This window comes from Triticum aestivum, chromosome 1A, assembly GCF_018294505.1.
Source record: "Triticum aestivum cultivar Chinese Spring chromosome 1A, IWGSC CS RefSeq v2.1, whole genome shotgun sequence".
Classification (NCBI taxonomy): domain Eukaryota; kingdom Viridiplantae; phylum Streptophyta; class Magnoliopsida; order Poales; family Poaceae; genus Triticum; species Triticum aestivum.
In genome coordinates this window covers 371,629,847-371,648,518 of record NC_057794.1, presented here as the reverse complement: position 1 = coordinate 371,648,518, position 18,672 = coordinate 371,629,847, and positions in this window count along the sequence as shown.

Genomic DNA, 18,672 nt, shown 5'->3' with positions numbered 1-18,672 from the left:
CACATCATTCCAACTCATATGTTCTGAGAGAGAACCACCTACTCATGTGTTGAGACCAAGACATTCCATTCCTACCATATGAATCTTGATCTCTAGCCTTCCCAAGTTGCTTTCCACTCAAATCTTCTTTCCACCAAATCCAAATCCTATGAGAGAGAGTTGAGTGTTGGGGAGACTATCATTTGAAGCACAAGAGCAAGGAGTTCATTACCTACACACCATTTGTTACTTCTTGGAGAGTGGTGTCTCCTAGATTGGCTAGGTGTCACTTGGGAGCCTCCGACAAGATTGTGGAGTTGAACCAAGGAGTTTGTAAGGGCAAGGAGATCGCCTACTTCGTGAAGATCTACCGCTAGTGAGGCAAGTCCTGTGTGGGCGATGGCCATGGTGGGATAGACAAGGTTGCTTCTTCGTGGACCCTTTGTGGGTGGTTGCTTCTTCGTGGACCCTTCGTGGGTGGAGCCCTGTGTGGACTCGCGCAACCGTTACCCTTGGGTTGAGCCCTGTGTGGACTCGCGCAACCGTTACCCTTCGTGGGTTGAAGTCTCCATCAACGTGGATGTAGGATAGCACCACCTATCCGAACCACGGGAAAAACATCTGTGTCTCCAATAGCGTTTGAATTCTCCAAACCCTTCCCTTTACATTCTTGCAAGTTGCATGCTTTACTTTCCGCTGCCAATATACTCTTTGCATGCTTGCTTGAATCATGTGATGATTGCTTGACTTGTCCTAAATTAGCTAAAATCTGCCAAGAACTAAAATTGGGAAAAGGTTAAGTTTTTATTTGGTCAAGTAGTCTAATCACCCCCCTCTAGACATACTTTCGATCCTACAGGCACGCAACAGCTCTGGACGCAGGCGCGTGCGCGTTCGGTGACGAGCGAGCAGAGGGGGGAAGGGGATCGTGCTCACTACGGGTCGTGGGGATCAAGGCAGCGGGGAGCGAGGTGGACGTTGGAGACGTCGTACGTAGGGGAGGCAGGCCGGCGGGAAGGCAGCACCGATGAGGTAGAGGCGGGAGAGGTCCGGCGACGATGACGAGCGTCGGGGCGCGGTGGCGTTGTCGGGCTCTGCAGCCCTGATCCAGATGGGATCGGGAGAGAAGGGGGGAGTGGGGAACATGGGTGACGGTGGGGGAGATTAAGGGGAGCGAGAGGGAGGGGGCCGGCTGGGCCGACCTGGCAGTCCAGACACCAGCTGGGTCGAGGCCCGGCGGGGAGGGGAGCCGGTCTTTAGTTCTCGTTTTTTCCATTTTTTCTGTTTGCACTTTGGCCAATAATTCACTTTAGTAAAATGTGTGGCTGGTCTCTATATTTAGTATTCAAAATACCTCACTGTAACAAAAAGTTTGGGAGTGATTTAGAAGTTGTTTGTATTTTTTATTAAATGGGAATGACCTAAATGTAGTTGCTTGGGTACTGTTCTCATATCTAGTGGCATTTTAAACCTTTAGAAAATTGTTGTTAATGCATGACAATTATTAAACAAATATTTGTAACCTAATGAACTTTTTTTTAATTCACCATTTTATGAAACTATAATTTGACTTGCCATTTGAATTTGTATTTAGAACTAATTTAGAAACGAGTGAGGTTTAGCAAAATTTTAATTACGATGACCTGGCATCATTAAGAGGGGTTTGCTGTAGCTTAACTATCCGGGCGTCACAATTCTCCTCCACTACAAGAAATCTCGTCCCGAGATTTAAGAAGGGAGTAAGGGGGAAAGTTCTGGTTACGAAATTCTAACGGATCTTCACATTCTTAGTTGCGCTTCTCGAATAGGTCGGTCCATTACGCTGATGTCTTCAATTCCTTATTCCAATGCATCATGATGAAGTTGTCTTCCTTCGGGAACTCCACCGTACTTACGAAAAGGTAAGGGGTATTACGGAAGACCGGACCGCTACAATGTTTGCTTATCTAGCAGATAACATCAAAGAAGGTGGCGGAAAGTCACCCTCGAATTAAAACTTAAGAAGATATCGAGAGCAAAGTAAGGAGGTACCACGAGAAGTTTCAAGCGGGCAGGCAATCGTTCGATGCCCGAAACAGGGTGTGAAAAGGGTTCAAAGCAACGAGAATAAGTATTATGTCTGATACCAGAATTGATGATCTCTCGTAGGGTGGCTCGTGCATTACATATGAGGTCACGCGCGAGGAATAACTTTGGAAACCGGGGGTGTACATGAGAGTCAGGTTTCGATCCTGGGACCTGTGGGTTATGGGCCCACCATGTGGGTTAAAAGTAGGAGGAGAGGTGACATCTCGCATGGTCATGATAGTAATGCATGGCAGAGGGTAGCCTGTGGATTATGTCGGCAACAACGTCGGTACCAAGGGCGAGGGATGAAGAGAACCATTTTCCTGCTCGTTGAACGAGGCGGGCCAATAGGCAAGGTTCTCGTCCATCGGTGGCTACCAGAATGTCATCAACAATAGTAACAGGGTCTTACTGACAAAGTTGTACACCGGGGTGTTTACATAAGCAGGGAATTATCACTGCTCAGTTAAGTAGATTACAAGAAAGGTTAAACAAAACAATGGAAGGAAAAATGCGTTTAAACACGTATCTCAGGGGTATATCCATCCCAAGAACAAGCAGAGTATGATATCCAAGACCGGATAGAAGGTAGAAAACCACTTAAGTAAGGGGGGAGCTCATGATATTACCCATACAACGGTGTTTGGATAATTGAGCAGGAAACATTTAGCATTAGCTTCAATGTTCTTGTTGAGAATCGGAATACCATAGACATGCTTCGAGATAGCATCGACATGGTCAACAGGTGAAGATCAGACTCTGGAGACACAAAGGATCCATCAGGAATAACTTGAAGAATAGGTCTTACAATTCCCTCATGGAAGAAGGGATAACTTTGCTGAAAAGGAATCTATAACAACAAGTCCTCCGGCCAGGTGTGATAGGCATGACATCACCTTACCGATATATAAGGACCAATGTAATAATTCTTGGAAATATGTTCCGACCATCATATCTGACCGAGATTCAGATCTGATTGGTGCCAGGATGCCTCGGACTCGGGATGCCTGAGAAGAAAAGGTACAACACAATTGACGAGACGACATTGTAAGATTCTCGAGAAATGTACTATGGAAGCGAGTTCCGAAACAAGAGTTCACCATTAAAACGAAGGAGAGGATGAAGAGGTGGCTGATGAACTCAGCGACAATTCATTGAGATTTTCAAAAGATGGATTTCCACACTTATGTGAACAAGGAGATAACATTTGTCGGATCAAATGATATAAGGATGTATGCTCGGGGAAAACATACACAATTAAGCATTGGTTGAAAAGTGGACCCAAAATATGGTCTTAGGTAGCATGATCAATGTTAGAAAGGTGATTCAACAAGCAATAGTCTAAGAATGAAATATCGACCATTAACTTGAAAGCAATAGGGTTGCCAGAAACACGAACAAGTTTGTGTTGAACGGAAGGCAATAAAGTGGTCGATGATAACACAAATCATTGAGGGTAAGGAGGGTACTTCTCATCATGAATTCAATTGATATCTTGGAAGGGGTCAAAATGTTGATGATGATCACGACACATTTGTCGAGAGGTTTCAAGAAGATGTAACCGATCAGCGATGACATCAAGTTAACAGAATGATGAAGCGAGAAGTTATTGAAACCGTAGGTACGACACAAACTTGAAATCAAGCTTGTCATTCAAGGACAATTGTTATGACGAGGAAGATCGACGTAAGATTAGCTCACCTCGAAAAAATTTCTCTAGGAAGAAGGACCAGGTAGCACAATTAAAATAAGCATGACAAGGATATAGCCAAGCAGGCTAGGAATGACGTGATCAAGTTCAAACTCGTTAGGCATGAAGGTTACCACGATTTGTTTAATCACGGTGCAGACTTTAGTCAGTTATCGGTGTCTTTTAGTGTTTAATAACGCAGAGCCCATGAAAATTAGAATCAGTGAGAATGTAGCACTTGATGAAGAACTCATAAGAAGTATACAGTTCCATGATAATCCCGAGATACCAGGGGGTAATACTCGATGACAGATCATAGTAGAGGTTGGACTAGGGTAATGCTCTGCAGAAGACAAGTGCTCAAACTTGCACGAGAAATGGAATCAAGGAGAAACATGGTCGGAACCATGTCCACAGATACAGGATGAACTTATAACAAGGGGATAATTATTTTAAGAGAAGCTTCCATGATAAGGTATTAACACAGGGTTCAAGGTCGACTCCCACTTGTTCAATGCATAACCTTTCATTCACCTCTCGTATTTTGAAAATGACATTAGTTTTTGAAAGTTTTACCTGGTGCAATACTAGATAAGTATGACCTGTGAAATCTTCCGGGTTTGCACAGATTAGGGAAGGCATTAGTTCAAACCATCGGGTATCTTAGGAACATATATCACAAACTTCAGGAGTAAATAACACAAGCTCGAAAGTAGAGCATGGTTGACAAGGAAGAGGATACAATTTACCAAAGGCATTATATACCTGTGGAAAGGCTCACAAGGTTATTGAATATTAAGGACGATGTCGGATGAAATCCAACAATGGATCTGACGATCCACAACGGAGCTAATGTGAGTATCGGTACTCTACCAGAAGAAGAAAGAATGCAAGGGGATCGGATGATAGAAACAACGGACTAACTCAAAGCTCAATTGCACATGAATTATGATTCCAAGATAAGGGATCAGAAGCAATGCTCTGAATAGGGATGGATAAGTTGAATAGTCTTAGAGGTACAATCGTCGGCAATTTGATTGGTCGAGAACCAGCTCAGGTTCAAAATGACGTCCGAGCCGGAAGGATAATTTTTAGGGAATAACTGATGATTGTGTGCATTCACACACAAGTTGAATCAACGGGATCAGATTATCGATCACAAAGTATTTTAATGAATATTGCTTGACATATGGAAGTAACCATTAGGCAAGCGGGTAAAGAAGATCAAGAGCATTAGTCTACTGAGGATTTCAGAAGCTCGAATGGCATTTCGAAGAATTTTGCGAAACACCTGAACAACTGGGAACGAACAGATCCCCGGTAAGTGCAAGAAATTATCTGTAGGGGTATTCATGTGGCAAAGAACAACATGGTAGTAAGCTCAAAGGATTCTCGGGACAACAGAGAGTATTTCGGGGCATCTTGTAATAACAAGAGCAACGGGGAATGTTTGTATTTATGGCAAGTGTATGTAGTTTCCCATAGGGTTGACGGTGGAAGGAAATCGCAAAAGCGATGAGCACAAGTTCTTGGGTGAATATCAGAGAGTATCTTTTGAATCTTCTGGTGCAACAGGCGATCATCTGTAATAAGGGGCTCTCCGGAAGAAAGTACTTACGAAAACCTAGAGTTAGAGTTAGCAAAAGTCTTTTAACCCGAATAGAAGAGAGACCAGAGTCCCAGAGTATAGATGAGGAATAAAAGATCCTAATACCACCCAAATGGCGACGTGGGCCCGAAAGGCACATAACCATGTTAGTAAAAGTTTTGCAACGTCTAGACTCGACTTCGGTCAAGGAGTGTGGAAGGGGGATTCCTACAGGAAGTCGGCTCTGATACCAACTTGTGACACCCCCGATTCAATCATACACTAATCATACACGCAAACATGTACGATCAAGATCAGGGACTCATGGGAAGATATCACAACACAATCTCTACAAATAAAATAAGTCATACAAGCATCATATTACAAGCCAGGGGCCTCGAGGGCTCGAATACAAGAGCTCGATCATAGACGAGTCAGCAGAAGCAACAATATCTGAGTATAGACATAAGTTAAACAAGTTTTCCTTAAGAAGGCTAGCACAAACTAGGATGCAGATCGAAAGAGGCGCAGGCCTCCTGCCTGGGTTCCTCCTAAACTACTCCTGGTCGTCGACAGCGGGCTGCACGTAGTAGTAGGCACTTCCCGAGTAGTAGTAGTCGTCATCGACAGTGGCGTCTGGCTCCTGGGCTCCATCGTTTGGTCGCAGCAATCGGGTATAGAAAAAGGGGGAAAAGAGGAAGCAAAGCAACCGTGAGTACTCATCCAAAGTACTCGCAAGCAAGGAGCTACACTACATATGTATGCATTGGTATCAAGTGGATTAAGGGTATCATATGTGGACTGAACTGCAGAATGCCGGAATAAGAGGGGGATAGCTAGTCCTTTCGAAGACTACGCTTCTGGTAACCTCCATCTTGCAGTAGGAGAAGAGAGTAGATGGTAAGTTCACCAAGTACCATCACATAGCATAATCCTAGCGGATGATCCTCCCCTCGTCGCCCTGTGAGAGAGCGATCACCAGTTGTATCTGGCACTTGGAAGGATGTGTTTTATTAAGTATCCAGTTCTAGTTGTCATAAGGTCAAGGTACAACTCCAAGTCCTCATGTTACCGAAGATCACGGCTATTCGAATAGATTAACTTCCCTGCAGGGGTGCACCACATTTCCCAACACGCTCGATCCCCTTTGTCAGGACACACTTTTTTGGGTCATGCCCGGCTTCGGAAGATCAACACGTCACAGCCCTACCTAGGCACAACAGAGAGGTCAGCACGCCGGTCTAAATCCTATGGCGCAGGGGTCTGGGCCCATCGCCCATTGCACACCTGCACATTGCGAGGGCGGCCGGTGAGCAGACCTAGCAACCTCCATTACAAAGGAAGTTGCGTTATGCGGTCCAACCCGTCGCGCGCCGCTCAGTCGCTGACGTCACGAAGGCTTCGGCTGATACCACGACGTCGAGTGCCCATAACTGTCCCCGCGTAGATGGTTAGTGCGTATAGGCCAGTGGCCAGACTTAGATCTAATACCAAGATCTTGTTAAACGTGTTATCTTTAAATAACCGCGAACACCGACTAGGGCCAGGCCCACCTCTCTCCTAGGTGGTCTCAACCTGCCCTGTCGCTTCGCCACAAAGATCCACACAGAGGGCCGTTGGGACAAAGGTCCTTTCAGTCCCCAATCCGTGAATCACTCGCGGGTGCTCCACGAGCCGACCGACTTTAGTCACCACATGTATCATGTATAAAGTATATAGTATATACCCGTGATCACCTCCCAAGTGATCACGGCCCGATAGTATAGCATGGCAGACGGACAAGTAGGTAGGGCCACTGATGATAAACTAGCATTCTATACTAAGCATTAGGATTACAGGTAAAGGTAACAACAGTAGTAGCAAGGACAGGCTATGAATCAGGATAGCATTAACGGAAAGTTGTAACATGCGGAAACTACTCTAATGCAAGCAGTATAGAGAAGACTAGGTGATATCTGGTGATCAAGGGGGGGGCTTGCCTGGTTGCCCTGGCAAGAGAGAGGGGTCGTCAACAACGTAGTCGTACTGCGTAGCAGCGGCGTCGGTCTCGAAGTCTACCGGAGAGAAGAGGGGGAAGAAACAATGAATACAATGCAAACAGATGCATAACGATGCATGACAAAGCAAACAGCGGTGCAGGTGTGCCCTAACGCGGTATGAGGTGGTACCGGTGAAGGGGGAAACATCCGGGAAAATATCCCCGGTGTTTCGCGTTTTCAGACAGATGAACCGGAGGGGGAAAGTTGTGTGTTCACTATGCTAGGGATGCGTGGCGGACGAACAGGCTGTGTATCTGGTTTCGTCTCGTCGTTCTGAGCAACTTTCATGTACAAAGTTTTTCCATCCGAGTTACGGATTATTTTATATTCATTTTCAAAGTTTATTGCATTTTCTAGAATTAATTTAATTCAAAAATAAAACAGATTATAATTTTGTCACCTAGTGCTATGGTAGCCATAGTGTATGACAGGTGGGGGCATTGGGGTTGGGTTGACCTGGTCAAATGTTGACTGGTCAACATATGAATAGTGTAAGTGGGTCCCACATGTCATTGTCACGGTAACCTAATTAACCCATTAATTAGTTTAATTAGCTAATTAGGTTAACTAATCTTTAGTTAGATTAATTAAATAGGATTAATTAAGTTAATTAATTATCCAATTAATTAACTAATATTCTTATTTATTTTTAATTCTAATTTTTCTGGGGGTGGGCCCCAGCTGTCTGTGTCACAATGGAGGCAACGGGGCGGGTTAGCGGGCGCGCGTGCAACGAAGCCCCGGAGAATCCAACGCGGTCGTGGTGCGCCGCTAGCCGGCGCAAGGGAGCGTGTGCGCGCTCGCGCACGGCGGGGCAGCGGCGCTGTGGCAGGGGGAGCGGTGTGTGGCCCTGGGCGGCAGCAGGCGCCAGCGGCGCAGAAGCCAAAGGTGGGCGCGCGGGGCCAGCGGAGCTGGGAGCTGCGCGGGGCAGGGCACGCCAGCGGGCGCTGGGTGTAGGTGCGTGCGGCGGGGCAGGACGCGACGTCGAGCTCGCGCGTGCGAGGCGGGACGGTGCGGGGCCGCGGTCGTGTGGTGCAGGCGACGAGCGAGGAAGGCCGGGGTGGGACGCGGCAGTCGGTTGGAGCGGGGTTCGCGAGCGGGACAGAGGGAGTGCGCGGGGAGGCCGATGTCGGGGCGCACGCGGACGTCGGCAAGCGGCAACGGCAGAGGGACTGCACGGGAAGGGCAGCCGGGAGCAAGGCAGCAGCAGGGGTAGGGAACGCCGCGGGGCGGCGCACAACGGCTCTGGACGCAGCGCATGCGCGTTCGGTGACGAGCGAGCAGAGGGGGGAAGGGGGTCGTGCTCACTGCGGGTCGTGGGGATCAAGGCAGTGGGGCACGAGGTGGACGTTGGAGATGTCGTACGTAGGGGAGGCAGGCCGGCGGGAAGGCAGCGCCGGCGAGGTAGAGGCGGGGGAGGTCCACGACGACGAGCGTTGGGGCGCGGTGGCATCGTCGGGCTCTGCAGCCCCGATCGAGATGGGATCGGGAGAGAAGGGGGGAGTGGGGAACGTGGTTGTCGGTGGGGGATATTAAGGGGAGCGAGAGGGAGGGGGCCGGCTAGGCCGACCTGGCGGTCCAGAGACCAGCTGGGCCGAGGCCCGGCGGGAAGGGGGGAGCCGGTCTTTGGTTCTCGTTTTTTTTTCATTTTTTTCTATTTGCACTTTAGCCAATAATTCACTTTAGTAAAATGTGTTTCTGGTTTCTATATTTAGTATTCAAAATACCTCACTGTAACAAAAAGTTTGGGAGTGATTTAGAAGTTGTTTGTATTTTTATTAAATGGGAATGACCTAAATGTAGTTGCTTGGGTACTGTTCTCATATCTAGTGGCATTTTAAACCTTTAGAAAATTGTTGGTTAATGCATGACAATTATTAAATGAATATTTGTAACCTAATGAACTTTTTTTAATTCGCCGTTTTATGAAACTATAATTTGACTTGCCATTTGAATTTGTATTTAGAACTAATTTAGAAACGAGTGAGGTTTAGCAAAATTTTAATTACGATAACCTGGCATCATTAACAGGGGTTTACTGTAGCTTAACTATCCGGGCGTCACAGAAATACTTACGCTACTTTGCTGCATCTCTTTCCTCTTCAAGGAAATCCAACGCAGTGCTCAAGAGGTAGCAAAGGAGTCCCAGAACTTGGAAGTGAAAATGCTTCCGCGGTCTGAAGAGGTCAATTGCAGAATTCCGTTTGATACGTCCACTTTGCATCATGCTTTTATATCAATATTTATTGCATTATGGGCTATTGTTACACATTATGTCACAATACTTATGCATATTCTCTCTTATTTTACAAGGTTTACATAAAGAGGGAGAATGCAGGCAGCTGGGATTCTGGGCTGGAAAAGGAGCAAATATTAGAGACCTATTCTGCACAGCTCCAAAAGTCCTTAAACTTCACGGATGATGTTTTCCAAATATATAAAAAATACTGAGCGCAAGAACCTCACCAGGGGGCCACACCCTTCCCATGAGGGTGGGGGCGCGCCCTACCCCCCAGGGCGCGCCCCCCTACCTCGTGGGCCCCTGGTGGCCCTCCGGTGGCCATCTTCTGCTATATGAGTCTTTCGATGGGAAAAAAATCATAAGCCATCTTCTCGGACGAAACTCCTCCGCCACGAGGCGGAACCTTGGCGGAATCAATCTAGGGCTCTGGCAGAGCTATTCTGCCAGGGAAACTTCCCTCCCGGAGGGGGAAATCATTGCCATCGTCATCACCAACGCTCCTCTCATCGGGAGAGGGCAATCTCCATCAACATCTTCATCAGCACCATCTCATCTCAAAACCCTAGTTCATCTCTTGTCTCCAAGTCCGGGATTGGAGCTAGTAGGTTGCTAGTAGTGTTAATTACTCCTTGTAGTTGATGCTAGTTGGTTTAATTGGTGGAAGATCATATGTTCAGATCCTATATGCATATTAATACCCCTCTGATTATGAACATATTTATGCTTTGTGAGTATTTACTTTTTTCCTGAGGACATGGGAGAAGTCTTGCTATTAGTAGTCATGTGAATTTGGTATTCGTTCGATATTTTGATGAGATGTATGTTGTCTCTCCTCTAGTGGTGTTATGTGAACATCGACTACATGACACTTCTCCATTATTTGGGCCTAGAGGAAGGCATTGGGAAGTAATAAGTAGATGATGGGTTGCTAGAGTGACAGAAGCTTAAACCCTAGTTTATGCGTTGCTTCGTAAGGGGCTGATTTGGATCCATATGTTTCATGCTATGGTTAGGTTTACCTTAATACTTTTTTTGTATTTACGGATGCTTGCAAATAGAGGTTAATCATAAGTGGGATGTTTGTCCAAGTAAGGGCAGCACCCAAGCACCGGTCCATCCACATACCAAATTATCAAAGTACCGAACGTGAATCATATGAACGTGATGAAAACTAGCTTGACGATATTCCCATGTGTCCTCGGGAGGGCTTTGCATCATATAAGAGTTTGTCTAGGCTTGTCCTTTGCTACAAAAGGATTGGGCCACCTTGCTACACTTTATGTACTTTTGTTACTTGTTGCTCGTTACAAATTATCCTATCACAAAACTATCTGTTACCACTTATTTTAGTACTTACAGAGAATACCTTGCTGGAAACCGCTTATCATTTCCTTCTACTCCTCGTTGGGTTCGACACTCTTACTTATCGAAAGGACTACGATAGATCCCCTATACTTGTGGGTCATCACCGTCCAACGAGACAATTCTGGAGGTATATAGCTCTGCCAACTGAGTTGCCGTGATAGATTCTTTGATTGGAAGGAAATGAGCCACTTTTGTAAGCTTGTCAATGACAACGAAGATAGCATCATTCCCACGCTTGGACTTTGGAAAGCCAGTGACAAAGTCCATTTCGATATGATCAAACTTCCATTCTGGAATAGCAAGAGGTTGGAGGAGACCAGTTGTTCGTTGATGTTCTACTTTCACCCTTCGACAGACATCAAATTCATTCACGAATTGAGCAATCTCTTGCTTCATTCGAGTCCACCAATACGACTGCTTGAGGTCATGGTACATATTCGAACTGCCTAGATGGATAGAAAGAAGAGAATTGTGCGCTTTGTTCATTATGACCTTCCTTAGATCACCTTTAGGAACCACAATCCGGTCCTCGAAGAATAAGGTGTCCTTGTCATCTATGCGATAGCACTTGTATTTGGGTAAGCCCTTGGCAACACCATGTTTCCCCTTCTTCACCATGGTATCAAGGAGTTGTGCCTCACGAATTTGGTCTTCCAAAGTTGGAGTGACTTGAAGGTTGGCAAGAAAACCTTGAGGAACAATTTGGAGGTTGAGCTTGCGGAAAGCTTCACAAAGATCTGGTTGGAAGGGCTTGAGAATTGAGTTGTTGCAATAAGCCTTTCTGCTCAATGCATATGCAATCACATTAGCATTGCCTGGAGTGTATTCAATACTTGGATTGTACTCTTGAATCATTTCGACCCAACGAGTTTGCCGGAGGTTGAGGTTGGATTGAGTGAAGATGTATTTGAGGCTCTTGTGATCGGTGAAAATGTCCACTTGCCTTCCCAACAAGAGATGTCTCCATGTTATTAGTGCATGGACAACTGTTGCCAACTCAAGATCATGAGTGGGGTAGTTCCTTTAATTTGGCTTCACCTGATGAGAAGTATAGGTCACAACTTTCTTCTCTTGTATTAACACAGCACCGAGACCTTGCAACGAGGCATCACAGAAAACTTTGGGTTCGGACTCATCAGGAGGAGTTAGGATTGGAGCTAAGACGAGTTTCTCTTTGAGAGTGTTGAAAGCAATGTCACACTCAGGAGTCCAGGAATACTTGACATGCTTCTGGAGGAGGTTAGAAAGAGGTTTAGCGATTTTTGAGAAGTTCTCAACAAATCTTCGGCAATAGCTTGCAAGCCCAAGGAAGCTACGGAGCTGCTTGACATTCTGAGGAGGCTCCCAGTTCACAGTTGCAGAACCCTTTTCTGGATTAACAGCAATGCCCATGGCGGAGATGATGTGGCCAAGGTAAAGAACTTCATCAAGCCAAAACTCACATTTGGAGAACTTTGTGTAGAATTAATACTCTCTGAGCTTGTCGAGCACCAATTGCAAATGCTTGGCATGATCCTTCTTATTCTTGGAGAAAACCAGGATATCATCGAGATACACCAGGATGAATTATTTGGTGTAGGGGTTGAAGATGAAGTTCATCATGCTAGAGAATGTTGGAGGGGCATTGACAAGCCCGAAAGACATGACAGTATATTCATAAGAACCAAAGCTTGTTCTGAATGTTGTCTTTGGGATATCTTTTTCACGAATGTGAATCTGATGATAACTCATATGGAGGTCGAGCTTGGAAAACACCTTTGCACCTTTGAGTTGCTTGAATAGCTCATTGATGCTGAGAAGTGGGTACTTGTTCTTGATTGTCTTATTGTTCAATGGGCGGTAATCGACACAAAGTCGGTCCATGCCATCCTTCTTCTGGACAAAAAGAACACCACAACCCCATGGAGATGAACTTGGTCTGATCAGACCCAGACGCTTTTGTTCATTGAGTTGTTTCTTCAATTCTTTTAGCTTTTTCGGCCCAAGCTTGTATGGCCGCTTGCAAACGGGTTCTGTACCGGGCTCAAGATCAATAACGAACTCAACTGGCCGGTGAGAAGGCATACTCGGAAGCTCTTCTGAAAGACATCTTGATACTCACAAACAACTGGAATCTGAGAAATAGCGTCTAACTCGCCTTTCTCATTGAGAGAGAACAACCAAATGGTTTCATCATGAGCGGTAAAGATGATCACATCCTCAGAAGGGTGCGTCAATTTAATCTCCTTGGCAGCACAATCAAGAAAGGCCTTGTGCTGAGAAAGCCAATCCATGCCGAGAATGAGATCAATATCAGAGTTGCCAAGAACAATTGGGGAAGCCAGGAATTTATAATTGCCCATCTTGATAGTAACATCCGAAGCCACCAAATGGGAACTCATGTTCAAACCCAGAGAAACGACGGCTAAAGGTCTTGACAAGAGCTCCTTATGAAAATTGTGCTTGAATGCAAACAAATATGACATGAAACAAAGCGATGCACTAGTATAAAATAAAACTTTTGCAAGAATATCATTAACTGGGAGATTACCCATGTTCACTTCTGAAGAATCTTCTGCTTGAGCTGAATTCATCAAGTTCACCCTTGCGGACTTGGGATTGTGCTTGACAGCTGCATTGCTTGCTGACTTGACCGGAGGTGGAGGCGGAAGGCACTTTTGGGTGCACTTGTTTGAGTAATGCCCTTTCAAACCACACCTATGACAAGTGACCTCTGAAAGCAGACGGAAAGGTGGAGGAGGAGGACCACATGTCCTCGGAGCCTGATACTTGTTCTGATAGCCTGGGTTGGGTTGGTGGGAAGATCCACGACCACCTGAGTTCTTCTGCTGGTAGGGCTAACGAAACTGAGGAGGTGGAGGAAGCCAGAACTTCTGTTGCTTAGCTGCCACTTGTGAGGAAGAAGAAGACTAGACTGCATCCCTGATTCTCTTCTTTGAAGCCTCACACTTGAGCAAAGCATCTTCTTGCTTGAGGGCCATGTTGTAGAACTGACCGAACTGAGTAGGCTTAATGAGAACAAGAGCTAACTGCAGATCCTCTCTGAGGCCACCCCTGAAGTGATAGATCATGCTCTTTTCATCAAGAACGTCCTGCCTTGCAAAGCGAGCAAGCTTCTGAAACTGGATGTTGTATTGATACACGGACATGCTTCCTTGCTTGAGATTGCGGAGTTCCTCACGCTTGCTCTCGACAACACTTGTTGGAATATGATGAGCTCGAAAGTCCCGACAGAAGTCAGTCTAGCTAATCACTCGGCCTCCTTTGGAATCTTTGTACTGCTGATACCAATCAGCTGCTTGGTCTTTGAGCTAAAAAGAAGCGAACTTGACGTAGTCCTCGGTCCTGACATTGCTACATTCAAAATGCTTGTTGATGTCCACAAGCCAATCATCGGCGTCCATGGCCTCGGCATAAGCGCTGAAAGACTTTGGCTGATTTGCAAGAAACTGGTTGAGGGTAGCAAACTGAGGTTGATTGTTGAATTGCCCTTGACCTTGATTTCATTGGTTGCCTTGGCCTTGGTTGCGCTCTTGCAAGAGTTGCAAAAGCATTTGGGTATTGGCGTTGGTGGCCGCCATCACAGCTTTCCAAGCCTCCGGAGGCGGAGGAGGTGGCAGAGGTGGAGGGTTCGACTGCTCTCCATCGGTACGTTGCGGATTCAGACGCGTTGGGGGAGCCATCATGAAGAGGGTGACATCCATTAGAACCATGATAGACAAGCTGAATCAACAAATAGATATGTTCAAAGAAGTCTTCACAATAAACATTCAAACAGAGATTGAATGAATGAATTCCAAAGTTGACATTACACGACCATTAAGGTGAGAAGCCACTTAGACAAAGGTTGATCAATGAACCAACAAGGTACAACTGGAACAAATAAGTGGTAAGGATCACCCAATCCCATACCAATTATCTGCCCGAAGAATAACTAAGAGCTACTTGAATTCCCACCTAATAACTCCCGAAACTTTCTGGTTATGCAATCTGGTGTTGGGGATACAGGGAGGCACAATATATATCACACAACTAATAAGCCCTACGCTCCATTGTATCCATCCGTCAACACATAACCAAGAAAACTCTGGAAATCATGTACCTCGACCTTCGAAATGCATATGTTATACTAGCTGTGGCAATACTCCCGAACTCCCTCCCCGGTACTGGGTGGCGTCGTGGTTATCTCACCACTAACTGCATAAAAGAGATTTTTTATGTCGGCGAGCTCAGGTATACCAGAACTGCAACGATAAAATTGTGACGACAACAACTCGGAGCTCAACTCCCCGGGACACTGCCACAACCCCTAAATGTCAGGAGGCACCAAGAACAATGTTCTCGTCACCACAATATCGGAACGATTCCAAGATACCCGCGTGATCCTAAAAAAATTACTGAAAAAGAGGAGAGGAAAGTCAAAACATTTACGCCAGGAGTCCTTACTAGAGCAACAAAGGGGTTGAGGAGTAAAAAGAATCCTACTCTCCAATATATATAATCCTAAGACTAAAAATAGTTTTGCTCTAGACTCAACAACGTCAGCGGTTCGATCAAGCAGGGAGGTCCTAAGTCGGGATGGCTCTGATTACCAACTTGTAATGCCCAAGATGTGGCTATATCTCCTACGTGTCGAGGCACGACTTAGAGGCATAACAGCATTTTGGTATGATCGCAAGAAGGGTCATCTCACAAATTCCCATGTAAATGGACAAGGAAGTAAATGGTTGGCTTACAATTGCCATGTCACACAACGATCAAATTATTCATACATCAACTAGAGTACACACAAGGTCCGACTATGGACGGATCCAAATGAAAAGAAGCCAACCACCCATGCTAAGTCCCGATCGTCCCTACTGGGCACCACTAATGATCATCCGGATAGGAAACATAGTAACAGCCAAGGTCTTCATCGAACTCCCACTTGAGCTCAGTGGCATCACCTGCATCGGTATCATTGGCACCTGCAACTGTGTCTGTAGTAACTGTGAGCCACGAGGACTTAGCAATCTCAAAACCCGCGAGATCAAGACTATTTAAGCTTAAAGGTAGGATGTGGTTATAAGGTGGAGTTGCAGCAAGCACTAAGTAAATATGGTGGCTAACATATGAGTACAAGAGTAAGATGAGAAACTACGCAACGGACGCAGAGCTAGAAGTGATCCTGAACTACTTACGTTTAAACATAACCCACCGCGTTCTCTTCCCGAACCTCGTCGAAAAGAGACCATCACGGTTACACACGCAGTTGGTGTATTTTCATTAAGTCAAGTGTCAAGTTATCTACAACCGGATATTAACAAATTCCCATCTGCCATATAACCGCGGGCACGACTCTAGAAAGTTTAAACCCTATAGGGGTGTCCCAACTTAGTCCATGACAAGCTAACGATCTGCGGAGACAATCCTACATCGCGGGACCCTCCGATTAGACTCGAAATCCTAGTGCACAAGATATTTCGACAATGGTAAAACAAGTCCAGCAAGACCTCGCGACGTGCCGACACCCTAATAATAGCCGTGTGTATCTCATCTCAGGCCACAATCAGATGGGAAAGCCTACGAGTAAAACCAGACCTCGAGTTGCCCCGTGGTGGCCCCGTAGTCTGCCCGTTTTGTACCAACACTCAGGAGGAGCATTGGCCCGGGTTGTTGATTAGAATCCTCGGGTTAATTACTCCCTATGCAAATTTTAGTTGTTATTTGGCAAATGGTAAAAACAATGTTGGGCCTTGCTGGAAGAGTTTTATTCAAAGTGAACTGTCAAGAGGGGCCAATAAACCCTCGTCGTGTTAGGGACGCAAATTCAAGGAACATAACACCGGTATGACGGAAACTAGGGCGGCAAGAGTGGAACAAAACACCAAGCAAAAGGCCAAGCCTTCCACCATTTACCAAGTATATAGATGCATTAATTAAATAATAGATATTTTGATATCCCGACATATCCATGTTCCAACATGGAACAACCAGCAAGGCACCTGCAACTAGCAACGCTTAAGAGGGGGCTGAGCAAAAGTAGTAACATAGCCAGACAGTGGTTTGCTAGGAAGGTGGGTTAGAGGCTTGACATGGCAATATGGGAGGCTTGATAAACCAGTGGTAGGTAGCGCGGCATAGCGATAGAGCAAACAACTAGCAAGCAAAGATAGAAGTGATATCAGGGGTAATGATCATCTTGCCTGCAAAGTTCTCAGGGTTGTTGAAAGCTTGCTCCTCGTAAACATACTCGACGGGTTCCTCGTTCACGAACTCGTCTCCCGGCTCTACCCAAAGCAAGAACACAAGCAACAGAACAACAATCAATCATGGTGCAATGCACAAGCAACATGATGCAAGACATGGCATGGAATGCAATATATGATGTGCAATGCATATGGGTACTCCGAAAGGGAAAAGATGATCATGGCATCAACTTGGCAAACCAAGCATGCCACTGGATAGGTTGGGAGATTTTGGTTGAAATCAATATAAAGATCACCGGAAACGGATGCATGGTTTGCAAATGACGAGCAAAACAAGAATAATGCAAAACTGCGCTTAACAGCAACGTAGCACTTAAGATGCGTCATGAAAATATGCTACAACACTCCAACATAAAAAACATATGGCAATGAAGTACAGGTGAAGCTCTACAAATCATGAACACTGAGTTACTGCTAGAACTCACTAGAACAAGTCTAAAACAACATGGCAAATATGCAAATGACAACAGTTTATAGACTTAAGCAGTTTTTCACTGATCATGGCAGAAATAGCATCAGGTAGCAATGTTTAGAGCTAGTAAACTACATGCTACAAGAACATATCATGGCAAACTTGAGAATGGCATGCTAGTACTAAAGGCAATGAACAAAACTCCCTTACTGAACTTGAGCCAAAGATCCACAGAAAAGATGGTAGCATCAATGCAAACATGGCAAGTGGTATGAACAGATTTCAGACTTAAGAGGAAAATCATGCATGGCAGAAACAGATTCATGATAGCAACTTTGTAAGCTTGCGCAACTCACTACAAAGAATTTCATGGCATAAGAAAGCAACCAACAGTAAGAAGACACATTTATGAAGATAAACATGACAAGAGCATGGTCATAGGGTGCATGGATCACTAGCAAAATGCATGGCAAAAATGCACTTCCTGTTAACAGACTGACAACAATAATATTTGGCAAAATGAGAGCATGGTAATGACAAGCTAAAGCACCCCATAATTTCAAACAAAGGCATGGATAGATAGAGCATAGCAATATATTCAAAAACCCTTACTAAGCCTCATCAAAATATGCATGGATTCACTTGTGGCATCAAGTTAACATGGCAACATAATGTAGCAAGAAAATACTTAGCAGAAAAACACTAAGTCCCTGAAAATAGCAAAATCAAGTGGGCTGCTTGGCATGCTTGTGCTAGTCGCCACAAGCACATAAAAGTAGAAGGATTGCACCACTATAAAGATGGCATGAAGCTCCTAAAACAAGTTGACATGATGCTCAAAAGACAAACACACAAAATGCTATGAAAAAGAAAAATCGGCAAGTTACGATAGTTTCTAGCAGATAACATCATTTAGCACTTTTGCAACGAAGATAGGGCATCAATACGGACAGTAACATGCATGCAAATGATACTAGCTTGTAGAGCATCACGAGATGAACATTTTGACATATCACACGCTCAAATCGGAGACACGAGCACG